We start from the raw sequence: 18,988 nt of genomic DNA, 5'->3' as shown, positions 1-18,988 counted from the left end.
AGACTGCCTTTGGTCTCTCCCCATTCCCAGGGAGGTGCCCAAAGCTTGGTTTTCCCTGGCTGCCCTGCCTCTGGCTGGGGCAGTGGGACAGGCCTGTCTGTCCCACCTCTAACTAGACTGCCACCCTAGTTCCCTGCCTGCAGCCTGCATTTCCTATAATGGTGTCCTCCTGACAGCATACAAAGTCAGGATCTTTTTAAAAGAGAAAAGAGGCTACGTGCATCTCTATGCACAGGCTGGGGGAAAATAAAAGTGGAATGTGTTTGCAGGTGAGAAAAAATAGATCTGTGCCAGCACCTTGTCAATTTTAGTATGCTGACCACCACCACACTGTTGATGTTCATTCTTAGCAGACACAGAAGAACAAAATCTAATTCAAAGGAAGCGACTGCTGGTCAGTAGACTGATGGTCAGAGATTAGGTTACAGATAAGACAAAGTTAAATCAGTCCAAGACATTCAAGAACTAAAAGTAAGCATAAATAATTATATACTTGCTCTGGTTTCAGCTGGGATAGAGTTAATTTCTTCTTAGTAGTTAGTACATTGCTGTGTTCTGGCTCTGAGGTGAGAACAGTGCTGGTAGGACACTGATGTTTTCAGTTGTTGCTGGGTGTTGTTTATCCTAAGTCAAGGACTTTTTGGTTTCTTGGGCCCTGCCAGCGAAAGGGCTGGAGCGACACAGGAAATTGGGAGGGGACACAGCCAGGACAGGTGACCCAAGCTAGCCAAAGAGCTATTCCATACCATATGATGTCATGCTGAGTATATAAACTGGGGGAAGAAAAAGGAAGGGGGGGGACATTTGGTATTATGGCGTTTGTCTTATTGAGTAACTGTTACACATGATGGAACCCGGCTGTCCTGGGGATGGCCAAACACCTGCCTGCCCATGGGAAGTAGTGAATGAATTCCTTGTTTTGCTTTGCTTGCATGTGCAGCTTTTGCTTTACCTATCAAATTGTTTTTATCTTAGTCCTTGAGTTTTAAATTCCTTTCCAATTCTCTTCCTTATCCCTCTGGGTGAGGGGGAGTGATCAAGCGGCTACGTGGTGCTTGGTTGCCCACCAGGATTAAACCATGACAATACTTTATTGTAAGGTGGGGTTGGTTGAAAGTAGGCCTGAATAACCCAGTAAGAAATAGGCACTAAATCTATTCATCTTTCTTCACAGAGGTGTAATATATAGAAAGAGTTAACTATCAATTGGAAGGAGCAATGCAATAACAAGTCTTTCCTAGCCTTTTAGAAACACTGTGGGATTAAAAACTGCTTTAAAAGTTTGTTTCACATTGTTCTGGAAAAAAGGACAGAATTTTAAAGTGCATGAGATGTACCTATAATAAACTGCATGGATTTTGATAGAAAAAGGATACAACAAAAGAGGAAAGATTTCTGAAGCCAGACACTCTGAACAGGTTACTAGTCATATGTCAGCATGGTTATGAGTAGTTATGTTAAGAAAGAATCAGAAACTTAATTTCAGAGCACATTATTATTCAAAGTATGATGATAATACTGCCCAGTAAAACTAGATGCCTGGAAAAACCTGTAGTGAATACTCATCCAACTGCATCTCTTCCTGCAGTTTCTCCAGTTTTCTCTCTTTTCTCCCCAGGGACACACCACATGAATGATGTAGTGGGCTAAGTGTGCTTTGGGTCAAAGATGCGCACAGGGACTGGAAGCATGCCATGTGTAATTGTAATAAACAGTGCAAAAAACTAATGAACCTTATGGTCAGGGAGTCTTTCATGAGGTGCAGTAGGAGCTACTGCTCATAAAAAGGGTCTTTTTTTTCACTGAATGGCTCACTGACCTCTTTGGCTAAATGCAGGCCAGCTGAACCTAAGGAGAGTCAAAGCCTTTCTCATATTTGATTTCTTGAAAATTTATTTTCATAAAATTATCTGATAATAAAAAAAAAGTCATGTGAATGCAAGAGGGAGCTTAAGGGCCCTCCCATAGATTAATTCCCTCAGTATTGCTGTATGCTTGTACGACTGCCATGCTTGTTACCCTCTCTTTTTAACATCCTCCTTCCTATTTATTATGCTGTGGCCAGCTTTAACTGGAAGTGTCAATGCACATACACCTTCCCTGTACTTAACATATAGTTCTGGTTGATTAGGAATCTGAGTTTCAATTGTTTTAAGTATTTAATGGAAACCTTGTGCTCATGTAGTTGGGGGAAGGGAAAAAAAAAAGGTGTATTTGCATCTTTCACTAAATGATGTTGAGTCAAAAAATGATCAGGAAGTACCCAGTCTCTGCTGTGTTCCCAGGGATCTGTTTACATGCACATAATCACTGTGCATAAATTTCCCATTTATAATTTTGTGATTGCAGTGCCTCATATATCACAGATGTGTTGTGACAATAACCAAATTAAAAGCAGATCTCTTTCTATGTATCAATCAGATGAGGATGAGGACGCAGGGTTAAAAAACGGGAGCGGAAAGGGAAGGACAAAAACACATGGAATGTGTCATGTGAACAAAAGAAATGTTCATTCAAGACGGAAAAGATTTCGGAAAACTAGGTGCCCAGGTTAGGCTACCCCCAATGGCAGAACTAATTTACCTGAGTGATACTTGTGTAGCAGAAAATCCAACCTGACATTAACCTTGCCAATATTGCAGTGGAAATGGTTTCACAAGGAAAAAATTTCCTTGAAATATGAATTTCAGTCCAGTCAAAACACATGGTGTCCTTCCATGTAATGTAAATTTTGTTTCCTACACAAACCAGGCATGAGTAACAAAGGGGGTTTCCTTTTTTCACTTGCTTCAGTTTTCTGCTTCCTTTATAGGAGTAGAGAATCAATGAATACACTATTATCATGGGTTTTCGAGGTTCTTCTAGTATAAGCAGAGGATTACACAACAGTTGTCAGTGGTCAGTAAGCTCTTACAACTATTTTTTACTGTTGAGAGGACTTGTATCTTGTCTTGTAGGGACCCAAATTTTTTCCTTTTCTTACTGTTGCACCACAATCATGAAAGCATTTTAAAATAGAAGAAAGATAAATACCAATACAAATGACAATAACAAAATAAATCAAACACCCCAAACAACTCCCTGCCTCCAAAAATTCAAGTATCTTCAGCACAAACCTGCAGTACTCTATAGCACTATCACTGCAGAGAGAGTGAAACACCGACTGCAAAGCCAAGCATTATTGCTGCACAGCTCATGGAGAAGGGATAAGCATTCTTCTTGCAAGTGAGGTTGTGATAAGAGGAGAGGGAGATGAAGGCCTCTTTCTCTGCAGTCCCTTTGTTCTTCCTGTCTTTTCTTCTCTCCCACAAACTTTTTCAGAGTTTCACGTTATGAGAAAATGCATTTCCACCCAAGACAGTCAGGATATGGCTTTTCATGTAAGCTCTTTGGGGGGCTTACAAATATAGCATGTGCAGATTTGCTCCCGTTGCTTGCATAGCTATGGTGTGAAGCTCAAAGAGAACAACAGTAAACGGCAAATACCTCAGAAGAGCCAACCTTGGACTCCAACTGGCATGGCATTGCCACTAGATAGTTGGTACAACAGAGTTCTTTGTTCACATGAGGAAAGAGCAGGGGTCCTCAAACTTTTTAAAGAGGGGGCCAGGGCGCAGATGAAGTGGCAGGCAGTCATCTGCGGCTGCTTGGTTTCCCCCCCAACCCTCGGTGGGGGAGGGGAGGGTTCTGTAAATACGGGGGGCCGGATTGAGGGCCCCAGGGGGCTGTATCCGGCCCGCGGGCCGTAGTTTGAGGACCCCTGGTATATAGGGTCAAAAGGGGCAAACAAAATAGAAGCATAACTATTCTTCTGACTTTGTTTATACTGGTCTACAAAACTGGTAGCTGTACCAGTTTTACAGTATTAAGTATTGAGTTTGCTTGTCAAGGTTTTACTAATGGAGGGGTTACAGGGGTGGCTTCTGTGAGAATCTGCTAAGGTGCTAGAAGCTTCCCCTATGTCTGGCAGGGCCAGTGCCAGCCCGCAACAAGATGGACCCACCACTGGCCAAAGCTGAGCCCTTCAGCCATGGTGGTAGCACCTTTGGGATAACATAGTTAAGAAGGGGAAAAAAACCCTGTGCAATGGCAGCAGAAGAGAGGAGTGAGAGCATTTGAGAGCAACCACCCTGCAGCCGCCATGGCAGCGCAGGAGGGGCAGGGGGCTCCAGGCCCGGAGCCCGCGGTGAAGCCCACGCTGAGGCAGGCTGTCCCCCTCAGCCCGGGGAGGCCCACGGAGGAGCAGATCCCCACCGGCAGCCCCTGGAGGCCCCACGCTGGAGCAGGTGGGTGCCCGAGGGAGGCTGTGACCCGTGGGCAGCCCACGCTGGAGATGCTCCTGGCAGGGCCTGTGGCCCCGTGGGGAGAGGAGCCCGGGCTGGGGCAGGTTTGCTGGCGGGGCTGGGGACCCCGGGGGGACCCAGGCTGGAGCCGGCTGTGCCTGAAGGACGGCACCCGTGGGGGGACCCGGCTGGGGCAGGGGAGGGGTGTGAGGAGCCGCCCCTGAGGGGAAGGAGCGGCAGAGGCAGCCTGTGAGGGACTGACCCCAGCCACATTCCCGGCCCCGGCGCTGCTGGGAGCGGGGAGAGGGAGCGGGAGTGAAGCTGGGCCCGGGGACAAGGGAGGGGTGGGGGAAAGGTGTCTTTTAAGGTTTAATTTTTATTTCTTATTACCCTACTCTGACTTGATTGGTAATAAATTAAACTAATTTCCCCAAGTAGAGTCCGTTTTCCTCATAACGATAGTTGGTGACTGATCTCTCCCTGCCCTTAGCTCGACCCACGGGCCTTTCCTTACATTTTCTCTCCCTGCCCAGCTGAGGAGGGCAGCGGTAGAGCCGCTTTGGTGGGCACCTGGCATCCAGCCAGGGTCAACCCACCACACTGAGTTTCAGCATATTCAGGTCAATGTGTGGAAAAATAATTTTGAAAGTCCTTAACTGGTATTCCTTGTGGACGTGAAATATAAGTCTACCCATGTCACATAGTCCTATGCTTGTCTCTAAACTTCTTAAACGTCGTCACCTGGGGTTACTTACTGCTTCATATTTAAAGCTTTGTTTACAGCAGAATGAATACACAGTGTGAGACACAAACTGACTTTCTGTGGAAAGAAATCTTTTTCAACAGCTCAGATTAAATAGTAAAGCTTGATTAACAAAGAGGTATAACAATTTTTACTGTTACATTTAATACAGTTGATTTCACCCAATTTTAGTTACTTACTAAATTATCCACGTCATTTGCCTATTTAAAGAGCTTGTGTTCTTGGGTAAAATCCCTGTGGCCTAATTTTAGACTTAAAACTGCTTAAGACTCCCAAAAGGTGGCTTGTAGCATCCTAAGAAAGGTACCCAAAACAGAACATATGAATCACACTTCAGTCATGATTATTTTTCTTCATTGACTATAAGTGGACATTGGATGATTTAGTAACACTTTAATGTCTAACTTTTAGGTTTCTGAAACTAGTTAAGATGAATAACACGTACAGTATCAGGAAAATGCACTTCACAATGAATGCATACCAAATATGTTTATTACCAATCAAATCAAAGCCCATATTGCAACAATATAGGTGAAACTTTCCTATCATGGATCTCTGTATCCAGTTGTCAGTTCTGTCTTTGATTATTACCCTCTGCTTCTAACCAATAGTAGATATCTCCTTCCTTTAATTAACTTCTATGAAACAACATCTTCTTTCTTTACCTTTCCTTCATCTTCAGCCATCACTTTGTTGGACTCTAAGTTCTTTTTATCCTCCTTCAACCTACATCACATCTCTGTGCATCTACATATGCTCCGTCTATACCAAAGTCCTTGTTTTCCAGGGTATCTCTTTACTTCTTTTAATTTAACCTGTGTTTCTTAGTCATAAGGCTCAACTGGAGAGCAAGATAGGTAACTTTACAGGAGACTTCTGCTTTTGTAAGTGTAGTGTCGGCAGGGAGCAGCTCCAGGCACTGTATGCAACAAGCTCTTCAGTGGGAAGTGGGAAGCAGATGAACCTACCATTGCATTTGTAACCTTCAAACAACCAAGTAGTGCTGCAGTCTTAAGTAAAGTTTAAGTCTGCAGTAATCTAAATGGTGTCTGTATCTGGGACTTCACTTGAAAAAGTTCAAGAGTAGATTTTGTTTGAACCCACAGCTTTTGAACTCGGAGAATAATGTCACTATTTATTGGAACAGTGTGTGTAACTTTCAATTTTATTTCATGTAACATAAAACCCACCACCACAACGACAAAACCAAACCTGTATCAACTTTTTTTTTTTTTTTTTTAAGTAGTATTGAAAGATACCTTCATTTTTTTCAGCTGCCATCTTGCAAAACAATTCATAGCCAAAGCAGAACTTTTTTCTGAAGGGCAAAACACATGGAAAAGTTACTTCACTGTTTCTGTTGCTGCAGCTTATGCCTTGCATATGTCAAAAGCATCCCTCTGACACTTGAAACAGAATTCTTTGAATTTATAACTACAGGATTATGGAGGAACAGTAAGTACCTAAACCCCATGAAAGTGGCAATATTTGGACTCAAGTATCGAACAGTTTTGCACTCGATAAGAAAGAGGTATTGGCCACAGTATTTATGAAGTATGATACTCTGATGAGAAAGGTAATAGGCCCATTTCATTGAAATAATTGAGGATGACAGTAATGTTAAATCTGGCATTTGACCATCTAGAAATTCAACTAACATAAACCCAGTATTTTCAGTGATAATATGGCTTCTGTTTCCCACAGAACTTCAGATTAAATATAGCCATTGCATGAATTTATTTATAAATGAAGTACCCTTTTGTGAGCTGGTATTTATTGTCGTATTTTAATTATATGTACTTTGTTGAATATATATATTGCCTTTCCTTACAGGCTTGTATTTAAAAACAAACAAACAAACAAATAAATAAATATTTTACCATAAATCAAAACATCTCTTGCATATAAATAAAAATCCTATACATTTCACACACATAGAATCCCTATACAGCCATGCCAGTGTGACTTTCTTTGCTGCTCAATACTGCTACTGCACTGTCCAAAAGATTTGTTAGTGTACTAAATCAGTTTGGTGGTTTTAGCCATGACGTTTCATGAAAAAAAAGAAAACCCACAAAATCCCTAAAAATCACCAACCTAACTTTTAGGTAATTTTAAAAAGTATTTTCCTTATATGTTTATGAAGTTGGAATATTTATTAAGTTTACTTCTAGGACAGTAATGAAAATGCATATGTCCTTTTTTAATAACATTGGTTTTGTTTTTCAGATTACACTTTTGTTTCTTTTGATAGACTATACTACATGAAACTTAGGAGTTCTTTATTTCTGGAGCTCCTACGACAACCCTGTGAGTCTACATGTCTTGTCTCATCTATATTAAATTCCTTGTTCCTTTCACCTTTTCCAAGGGTAAATTCGTACTTATTACTGTTTTTTCCAGGTCTTTTAGACATTCTTCCTCCTTCTGATCTGAGGAGAATGATACTTTCTCTAGTTGTCTCTAATGCTATTGGACATATGGGCTACATCCACTAACTTCTATTTTCTGAAAAGCTCATTATGCTGTAGTGTTTTCATGCTGTATTCATTTGAATTTAAACACACTACTACAAATATTGATGAAGAGATATTTGCAAAGCAATAATTCTGAAACCTGAAAAAAATAACTTAAACACAGTTGCATTAATAAACCCCTATTGTATCCAAAGATTATATCTGATTTTTATTCAACTTCTGATTACTTCAGAAGACATTTGTGAAATTTCCCTTTCTTGTTACATTATTAGAGGATTTAAGTTTATAGCTGCAAATTACACAAACTTGGCTTAGCTGAATTCCACCTTAAGCCCAGAATAAAATTTAAAGCCTTAAATATGTGAATTCTAAACCAAGCAAGAAATAACAAATAAACAATTAAATGCCACAGCTAAACTAAGCAAGTTGTCTTTATTTTTCTTTCTCCGGGCAACACTTGTAGATTTTTTAATTTATTGGTATTTCTCAGCCTCATAAAACCTAGTCACCACACACAGAGGCAAAATACTTTAAAGGCTTTCCTTATGGAATTGAAATTTTTCTTTAAACTCTCCAATAAGCATGACCATCTTGATTAACTTGTTTTCCTAAACTACTTTTCATCTTTTTTATTTTCATTAGATTTACCTCCAGGTTTTAATCACATATTAGCCAAGTAAACTAATTTTGGAGTAATTCTGGAATTAAAAAGGGGACAAAGAAGGATTATTTTTTTTTTCTTATTCATAACTGTATTTTAAATTGTAAGGTTCACTTGTACTTCTACTGGTATTGGTCATGGTCAGAAGCAGACCATCAATTATTCAGGTACTCATCTGGACCAATATATCAGAAAATAAGTCTATGAAAAATCACTTGTAAAAAAACCCAATGGCAGATTGTAAAACCAAACTTCCAGTGTCATTGTTCCTGCTGCCCTTGCCTCCAAATAATTGTTCCAAGTATCTTACTGTTCATTTTAAATCATTCACTGATAAGGTTCTTCTTTCAGTAAAATTTGAGATGCCAGAAAAACTTTCTATCTGTGTCTACCCACTGTTCCAAATTAATTTTCTTTGTTCATATGCAGTTCTAAACTTTATAGACTAAATCCATAACTGGTGCTATATCCAGCAGAGAAAGCAGGCATAGGAAGAGTTTGATGCCCCATCTGTAATTCTTTGCTCATCTCCTTAGCCTCATGTTTTCATATACTTCAGTATTTCAGACAAAAGGGCTATTAAATATCTGCTTCATATTAGTAATTTTGATTTGCTTTGTTCTTTTGTTTCTCAAAGTTCCATTGTAATTTTTCTTTTACTATATCTCTGAAGTATCTTTTTCTTCTGAGGATTATGGAAAACACCAATCCAACTTGAGTATTGAAAATGACCTAATATATCAGTTTGGAATGTTTCCAGCTACAGAAAAGTCTCATTCTTCTATTCTCTATACATTTCTTTTCAGAATGTTATCTGTCACAAAAGAGGCCTTTGATCTACCAGTTATAAATGCATTTTTGTTTCGCTAGCTGATTTTGCAGATAATGTAGCCATTTATTCTCTTCTTTATCATTTTTCCTGTGTAGTATACCATAGCTGGTAGGTAGATAAAAAAATACCTAGTTAACCTCCCTATGTCAGAAGCATGTACTTACAACCAGTCAGCTTTAATGGAAATTAGACCTCAAATTTGTCATAAAGATAAATATTTGCAATATAAAGAAACTTTTTAGAGACATAGTACAAAAAAACCCAAAACAACCCCCCCCCAAAAACCACAAACAAAACCACCAACCACCCACCACCCCCGCCCCCAGCCCAAAATACAAACACAACACCCAAACCCTGAATCATTTTCATAGAACCATAGAATGGTTTAGGTTGGAATGGACCTTTGAAGACCAAATATATAATCCACCCACCCCACCCCTGACATGGACAGGGATATTTTTGACTAGACCAGGTTGCTCAAAGTCCCATCCAACCTGACTTTGAATATTTCCAATGATGGGGCATCCCCAGCTTCTCTGGGCAACCTATGCCAGTGTCTCACCACCTTCATCATAGAAAATGTCTTCCTTATGTCTAATCTAAATCTACCCTCTTTCACTTTAAAACCATTGAAAGAGAGATCTTCTGCTAATTGTTTTTCATGTGAGTACAAATAATTTTATCCTATATTTTCAGTTTGTATTTATGCTTGTCCTCATGCAAGTATAAGTGACTGTGCCATAGAATTGGTTAAGCAAGAGAGAGAGAGAGAGAGGAACAGTAGATGAACTTTGGAATCCTTGTGGACGGTTGGTGGCTCTGCCAGGCCAAGGCATGGGAACTACTTATTGAAGTTAACCTGGTATGTGATGGTAAAAGCATTGTTGCAGCTGGCTAGTTTTGATAGTGCTGTGATAATATATGGTCTCACAATATTCTTCTACATAGAGTTAATTTGGATATATAAGGCTTTAAGCTGTTTCTGCAGAACCTCAAATTTAAATTTATCCATCATGTCTAATTTTCTCTTTTATTCTTGACGCTATTTTTACATTATTAATAATACCTAAATGTTTATTACAAGAAAAAAACAGGGGTGGGGTACTGGTTTTTTTCAACTTCTAATTCACAATGCAGTTACTGACATTCCACAGATACCGTACTTTGTTAGAATCATCTGAAGATCCCACCTTAGTAAGGAATAGAATTCATGTTTCAGATAAAGATAGGAAAATTCCTCATGACTAAACAACTGCAGGACCATCCATAAGGAAACAGGTTAATAATGAAAGACTTGAACACTAATTCATCTTTCTTTTGTTTGGTTTGGGTACTTTATACTAAGGTAAGTATCATTTACAGCAACCCTTTGTGAATCATAACTCTCTGTCTACTAGAAATAAGTTTTCCAGGTTAATTTTTCATTTTTCAGGTATGTACTTTATTACAAGCTAGCTCTGAAGACTTTGGTCTTCATCTTAATCTCTTCTCTGTCCAAAGACTTCGGTAGTTTAGTTGCTTTTCTCTGTTGATATTGTCAACACTGAACCTTTAGGTGGCTGTCACTTCATGTGGCATGGCTCAGTTTCTCTTAGTCTCTTGTCACTGTAACTTCATCTTTAAGGCACAGAACAGTGTTTAATGCTTCATTCTTTAATCCGACAAAATGTCACTACTGATAGAGATTTAGTCTGAAAACTGCCAGATTAAGGTGTCTGAGATCTCAAGTGGGCAAAACATTCCAACAAGTCCAGCCACAGGCATAGTCAAATGTTCAGAACTCTGGTTATGAATTTGTTACAAAATCAAGTGTTTGTGAACCCATCAGTGTTTAACCTTATCTGTAGTTAAATATCTGCAATATGGTGATACATAGATGAGCTACCTAAACTTAATCAGCTAGATCACTTTGTAAGTGGAATAGAGAGGTGCACTTCTCATCCTGATAATACTAATATCATCCTGATGTGAATAACTAAACAGGTAGATGAAAAAATGCCAGTTCTCTCCTTTAACTGAGGTTTGGATGTTCAGCTTAGATGTGGACAGACATCCACTGTAGAGGTCTTAGATAGGATTAATTTCCATAACATGGTACCTTCTTTTATGTCTTTATATGTAGAAGTCTATTTATGAGGCCATGTCTAGGCTACCATGATCTCATAATAGTAAATGGAAAATTTAATATGAATAATAAAGCATAGAAAATAATGTAGTATACTTCTAATGTTTATTTCAGTTATCCTCATCAGACCCATACTATCATTTGAGGTGTTCTTGTGTCGCTGGCATATGGATCACACTGGAAATATTTGTTTGGACTGGCAGGTGGAAGCAAAATTTGATACTTTTAGAGATCTCCATAAACAGGCTTTCAGGAAAGACAAGGAAAGTGAGGAGTGTTAGTACTCTATGCAAAGGGGCACCGAGAGTGCATGGGATAAGTGATGAACCAGTGGAGAGCTCATGGTAAGGATTAGAGGACAGGCCAACATTGCTGCTGATTTGGTAAATGTCTGATAGGCTTCTTGATCAATCTTCTTTAAACACCTTGAAGATGTTCCACATTTGCTGGCCCTGGTAGTTAATATTTCAACCAGTCTGATATTTCCTGGGAGGACAACATGGCAGGGCAGGAATAACTGATAGAGACAGGAAAGTCTTCACTGCAGTGTCTGTGACTGCGAGATAATAGAGTTTAGGATCTTGAGATAAGTCAGACAAATAGCAGAATCACAAGACTGGACTTCAGTAAAGCAGATTATGGATGGCTTAGTCAGGGATCTACTTGGCAGGGTTCCATGGGAGACCTCCCTGGAGGGCAAAGGGCCCAAAAGAGCCTGTTGATCATTAAGAACAGTCTCCTCAAAGCATAAAAGTAGTCTTTCAGTAGATGGAAAATCAAGCAAGCATGGCAGAAGCCAGCCTGGATGAGCAGAGACCACTGAACTGAGCTTTGACACAGAGAGGAAATACACAGAAGGTGAAAGAAGAAGACATTGCTTGAATGTGTGTAGCTGAGCACTGGCTTTCCTAACTGCAGCTGAACCTGAAATTAGCAATGAATGTGAATGCATGGGACTTTGTGACCAAGAACATGGAAAAGGGTAAGATAGCTAATGCATTTCCCCCTCTCTCTGCCTTGTTTTTCACTGGTAATGTATGTCTTCTGGCCTTCCAGTTTGCCAAGACTGCAAGTAGTCTGTAGCAAATGCAGCATTTCTTGTCTTAGAGCAAGATACAATCAAAGAGCACTTAAAACGGTTTAGCATACAGATATTCATGGGACCAGAAGGGATGCAGCCAAAGCTGAGAGAACTGTCCAATGTAATTGCAATTGCTTTTCAGAGATGATGATTTCTGAAAAGCCAATGTTGTTAGAGGAATTTTCTGCTTTTTCAGAAATTGTTGTGGTGGGTTAACCTTAGCTGATCATCAGGTGCTCACCAAGCTCCTCTATCACTCCTCTCCTCAACAGGACAGCAGAACAAAATATGACAAAAAAAGCTCATGGGCTGAGATAAGGACAGGGGCATCACTTACCAGTTACCATCACAAGCAAAACAGACTTGACTTGGGAAATTAATTTATTGTCAATTAACCAGAATAGGATGATAATAAGAAATAAGAACAAATCCAAAAACATCTTTCCCCACCTCTCCCTTCTTCCCAAGCTTAGCTGAACTTTTGACTCTTCTACCTTCTCCCCTCCTGAGCAGCACAGAGGGAGGGAGAATGGGACTTGCAGATAGTTCATAACACTTTGTGCTGCTCCTTCCTCCTCGCACTTTTCCTCTGTTCCACTGTGGGGTTTGTCCCACAAGATATAGTACTTCATGAACTGCTTCAACATGGGATGCGGTCTTCAGAAATGGACTGCTCCAGTGTGGGTCCCCCATGGGCCTACAGGTACTGCCAGCAAAGCTGCTCCAGCATGGGCTCCTCTCCATGGGCCACAATCCCTGACAGGAGCCTGTCCATAATCAACTCCCAGCAAGTGAGGTCCTCCACAGGCTGCATATGTATATCTGGTCCACCGCAGACCTCCATGGGCTGCAGAGGGACAGCCTGCCTCACCATGGTCTTCACCACAGGCTGTAGGGTAATCTCTGCTCCAGTGTCTGGATCACCTCCTTCCACTCCTTCATTGACCTTGGTGTCTTCAGGGCTGTTTCTCTCATGTATGCTCACTCATCTCTCTCTCAGCTGTTGCAGGGTGTTTTTTATCCTTCCTTAAATACTTTGTCATGGAGGCACTACCAACATCAGTGATCGCCTCAGCTTTAGCCAGTGGCAGGTCCCTCTTAGAGCTAGCTGGAACTGGTGCTCTCCAACTTCTGCTGTCTTTTTACAGAAGCCACTCCTGCAGCCCCTCCACAACCAAAACCTTGCCACATAAACCCAGAACACAGGTAAACATCGTAGTCACCTGTCTACAGGCCAGTAAGCCTCATATCAGTCCCTGAGAAGGTGATGGAGCAAATGTCTTTAAAAACCTTTTTCAAGTGCATGAGGACAAGAAGGTGATGGAGCAGCCAGCACGTACTTACCAACAACAAGTTGTAATTCAGTAACCTCATAGCTTCCATGATGAGATGTCTGATGACATAGATAAGACCTGACTGGCAGTCAGACTTAAGGGGACCAATCAGCAGGTACAAAGTCCAGCTGGTGGCCAGTTAACAGTGTTTTCCCTCATGGACTGAAAATGGGGCCAAACCTTTTATTAATGCTGTGAGGATGAGATGAGTGTACTCCAAGGAGATAACACTAAATCTGGGGAAACAGTCAATATGGGAAGGCAAGACTGTTACTCAGAAGGACTTGGGCAGACTAGGAAAATGGACTGACAGGAACCTCATGAAATTTAATAAAGGCAAACACAAAGTCATGCATTTGGAATGGAATAACTATGCAATGCTACAGAAACTGGATGTCATCTTTTCAGTGAGGACACATGCAATATTTTTGACAAATGCAATATCTTTTTTTTTTTAAAGACTAATGAAGTCCCAAAGAAGCTGCTTAGAAATAAAAAATACAAATACAATGGGAAAATCTAAGTAGTAATGTAAGAATTTGTAATTCACTGTTCATAAAAAAGGGAAAACAAGAAGTTATCCCCTAAAATATTTTTTTTTTATTTTGTATTTGAGGTAAAACGGTGAGACATTTAATTAGCTCAATTAAGAGAAGAAAAGTGGTTTTATATGTTATTGATTCTAAACAGTAAGAAGACACCCTACACTATCTCATTTATAAATATGTTAAATTGGCTGTCCAATCAGTCATAGAATAAATATCTAAATAGAAAAACAGCAGCGTGAGTTTGGTCAGGAGTAATGATGTTTAGCAGTGCATTTGATATATGGTTACTGATAGTGCTTTATTCTTTCCCTTGAGTTTCAACACTGATTAAAAACAGAGGCAGGATGCAGGTTTCATTATTGATTATATTGTCTCCAACTTTGCACACAAACTTTCCCCAGTTTATAATAGCTATAATTAACTCATTAAAAGAATTTCCTAAGGATTAATGTAATTGGATGGCTAGGTTTGATAAGCCTTTTTGAACTAGTTTTTTTGTTGCTAATCTATCTCCAAGAAACGTTCTAAGTTTTTTTGTGGCTTTTCAGGTCCATATTTGAGATAGGTCAAAAATTGACCTGACCACATCTACCAGCACCTTCATCTAAGCAGGAAGCTCACAAACTCAGGAAGCAAAAAAATGACAGAGGCTCTCCTCAAACACATTTAACCTGTTTCCTGATAATTCACAAAAATGCTGTTCCCCAAGACAATACATATAAGTACACTACAAGCAAATTATAACATTTTTCTTCTTAAATGAGCAATTTTCTGTTCACCTGGAACTGGAATCGACATTGGACTAATAAGCTTGAGAGGATAAAGATTACTGCATTTTCTGGAAAATAAGGGATCATTCATATGGAGTCTAGCTCAAAGCTTCAAAGAGGAAACAAGAAGATGGATATATTTCCTTAAGGATGCTATCGATAGGAGTCAGTGCTGAGCAAAGGAAGGTTCCTAAAGATGAAGTTCTGGAGGAACATGTCCTGCTAGTACTCTGCCTGAAGCCTGCAGGTAAATATTCTATAAGTACATAAAAGAATCCTGTACTAAATTTACAGGTTATTGTTCATGATTTCAGGGAAAAATAAACATTCAACCTCAGATTTAGGTTATTTACTTTTAACAGATAGTATTTTGGCCTTTTATACACAAATCCTCTGATACCGGAAAAAATTACAGAAACAATGCATGTGCATGCATTCTGTTATAAATAACAAAGAATTTTAAATTTTGCTGGTTTATTCATGATTAAAATAGTATAACAATTTTAACAAATATATTTGTGTTACAAAAGAAGAAAGCACATAAACACTTATTTTATTTCATTCCGGGGCAGATAATAAAGCAATATGATTATGTAGTTGTCTTCAAAAAAGTGGCAATATTTACCTTTCCTAAACAAATAAGGATTTGATATAACAAGTTCTTTCAAAATAAAAATTAAGTACTGATATTTATCACAGCTATGTGGCCTGGAGGTTCTGAGCATTAGCTGCAAGCAGTGAATAAAGAGGAAACTGGCAAAAAACCCCCCGACACAAACTTTTCTTGGAAGGAGGTATGGATTGTTCTTTCCTTGTTCTGTTTGTTAGATGGTCACATACCTTGCTGGAGTAGGAATTTCTGAGTTCAGACTGAAATCTTGGAGAGTGCAGTGGCTCCCACTCAGTTCACATACTGTGCTTTCCTTTCCATGGGAACCAGGGCAGGGTGGAAAAGATTGTCTTATGTCCAGATCTCGTTCAATATATAATCACAACTTTGTAAGCCATGAGAGTAATAGAGACAAGCCTAAGCATGTCCTTCTGGCAAGCAGGTGGAAATGAGCACACAGAAAGAAACTGGTAATTAGAAGAGGGAGAAACACATGAAAATTAGATAGCAAAACAAAACCAAAAAAGATAAAAAATCATTTGAAAGAGAAAGGCTCAAAAAAGCAGGCTATCATTGTTTGAAATCTTTGACATAACTGTCCTGAATTATGTAAACCTTTTATGTCTGGGTTGGTTTTTTTTGTTTTTTTTGTTTTTAATTAATAGCTTACTTTGAACTTAGGTATTGATTAAGTAGTGGTGTTTAGTAACTTGAAAACCCCCTACACAAAGCCCTGTCAGAGATCTTCCTCAGGATAGTTATTCAGTTGCAAAAGCTGCCAAATTAATTGGTAAAACATGCAGCTTGACACTGGTAACACATCCTGCCTCAGAAGTTCGTTGCTGTGTATGCTTCTGTGGCTTCTTTCATATTACGTGCAAATAGTTTGAAAACACCAGGTGGAACTGAAAAGTAGGAAATAAATATTGGTATGTGTATAAGGAAAGACACAAGAAAAAGTACCAAGTTACTTTTCATTCTTTGCTAAAACAGCATTCACCTTCCTGTTCTGTTTTTTTTCTTCCAGAGCTTCCCAGGAACAGCTGCAGCCTGAAGTGAAAGGGCACCATAGGTACCCCTTCCTGCTGTGTCAGTCAGAACTAGAGGAGACAACAACTCTGTCACATCACTTGACAAGTGGAAAATATGCAAGTAGAGCTCCCCCCAAGATAGGTACATTCTTCCCTGCTGTTTTGTTGGGGTTGGGTTGTGGGGGGTTTTGTTGGGGGGTTTTTTGGCTTTTTTTTTTTTTGCTCTTAATAGAGACTTTGGCGTGTGACTTTGGGGAACTAGGGCTAAGATAGAAAATAGAGAGTTGGGTGAAAGAGAGCTAATCCATTATCCCCTCGAAGAAAACCTGCAGCTGGGTGTTTAGTTTATTTATATTAATGTTAACTTACAATGTCATGGTGTCCTTGAGGTCCCATTTCTTACATTTGATTTTAAGATGTTTTGTTCACTGGATGAAAACAGAAGCATATATCTAGATTTATTCCCTTTGGAAATTAGTATATTTCTGGTAATAAAGTGAAAGCTTCAGCACTACTAGAAGTGCTAACGTAAAGGATTATTTTTTTTTTCACAGATACATATTTTTCATGAAGAAAAAGCAGATAAAGTATGGACACATATTCCAGTATGTAAAATTTCCTAAGATACAAATCAAACAGAAAAAAAGGAGGGATTAATTTGGCTAAATGTACACATTAAGAGTGTGGATGTCTGCACCTGAGCTAATCACTTTAGGGTCCCTAGTAGTCAGAGGAGCGAAACAGGCACTTCTAGGTCACAATTCCTTTTATCCTAAAATAGGCATCTGAAGTAGGTCAGATGAACTGCACCCTGAGAGTGCCTATTATTTTCTACCAGAACTATAAAGGGAGACCTGGTTGATTAATTCAGATTCAATGTAGATGTTTAAGGAAGATGAGATGAATCCCATTCAGGGAATCCAGAATGACTATTAAGGGACCAATAGCAAAAAGTGAGAATTCTTGTTTTCCACATATATATAATCCAAGATAATTACATACATTTAGACACTGACTTTAGGTTCCTAACTCTTTTAGGCATTTTGGAATATTTAACCTTATTTCATACTGTATTTTCTTTTTGCTCAAAGAAACTACTATCAACTGTCTATTACTGTATTTTAATCTCATGATCCATGACTCATATTCCGTTTCTTTAAGAAAGATGAAAGCTTTCCCCAACTTTAACAGACTTTTATGAATAAAAACTTAACAAAGCAAAGCAATTCACCCTTTCATCTATTAAAAAAGTGCTGTACTACCAATAGCTTGGGAAATATTACATTAAAGACAGATCTGCCATTAGACTCACCAGTATAACTTGATTTCAGCAGGAGTGCTGTGAACACTTTATCAGATGAAGACCCGAGTTTCAAATCAAGCCAAAACGCCTTAGATTTTCTCTTCCAAATTTATGTGGAGAAATAATGGAGTCCAAACATATTTCTTCTCTGTATCTGTGACTTTTTCAACACTGAAAATACTGGCTTGTTTAAGAAATGCTTGGTTCAGAAGTGAAAACAAAACAGTAGATTATGGAAGAAGATTTTTAATGAAAAAGATTTTTAAGCAGATGTAACAATATCTTAACTGCAGCATACTAGCCAGTCCTTTATCCCCTTAAAGTACACAAAGTTTATCATGCCTCTAATCAGTAAATTTTCCAGTGTCAGTGAAAAATTTCCAATCTAAAAGGTTATTTTTGAGTCCCTAGCTATTTATCACAGTAGAGAAAGTATTCCATTCCATTTAATCACTGTCAATGTGGGTATATTATGATAATCTTAAAAAGAAAATCTAAAAAACAAAGAAACCTAACCCATAAATTTCATCATTTTTAAGTTATTTGCTGGAGAAGAATTGAAATAGTAATTTTAGATAACAAATGTTTTCCAGTCTTTGGTATCCTAATCAAGAGAATAAGCAATGAGGATTATAGAACAAATATTTATAGGATTTAAAACCCATTGAACTGATAGGTTTCCTTCTATTGACTTCTTTGGGCTTTTGATCAGATCTTAAAGTAATGAAATACATTGAATTACTTAGGATATGGTATTTAGAAAAAAAGAAGGGATCTTGTAGCCTTTGAGAGCTCCCCCAGTTCTGTGTTTGTAGCAAAACATGATACATTCAAGCAGCAAGTAAGAATGAGACTGATGTTAATTTTTGTCATCATCTTAAAATCTTTCAACTGTAAAAGTTAAACTGAAGGCTCCTTTTACACAAAGTAAGAACCTCTAGAAAGTGTTGCAAATGACAGAATTTCCACGGTTATTTTAAATCAATTCCTCTCTGGTCGGTGGCACTCTTTACCGATGGTAGGTGACATTTAGACACCTAGTTAATACAAATTGCCAACTTCTGAACAGCTAGAGTTGGTTTACCTGAAATCCTTGAAAACTGAGGAAGTCAAATATTAACAATTGTGCATATATATTCTGGTGGTAGGGACCACCAGCAAGAGATCAAT

Source organism: Falco biarmicus, chromosome 2 (assembly GCF_023638135.1).
Source record: "Falco biarmicus isolate bFalBia1 chromosome 2, bFalBia1.pri, whole genome shotgun sequence".
Classification (NCBI taxonomy): Eukaryota; Metazoa; Chordata; class Aves; order Falconiformes; family Falconidae; genus Falco; species Falco biarmicus.
Note: the sequence above shows the minus strand (reverse complement) of the source record.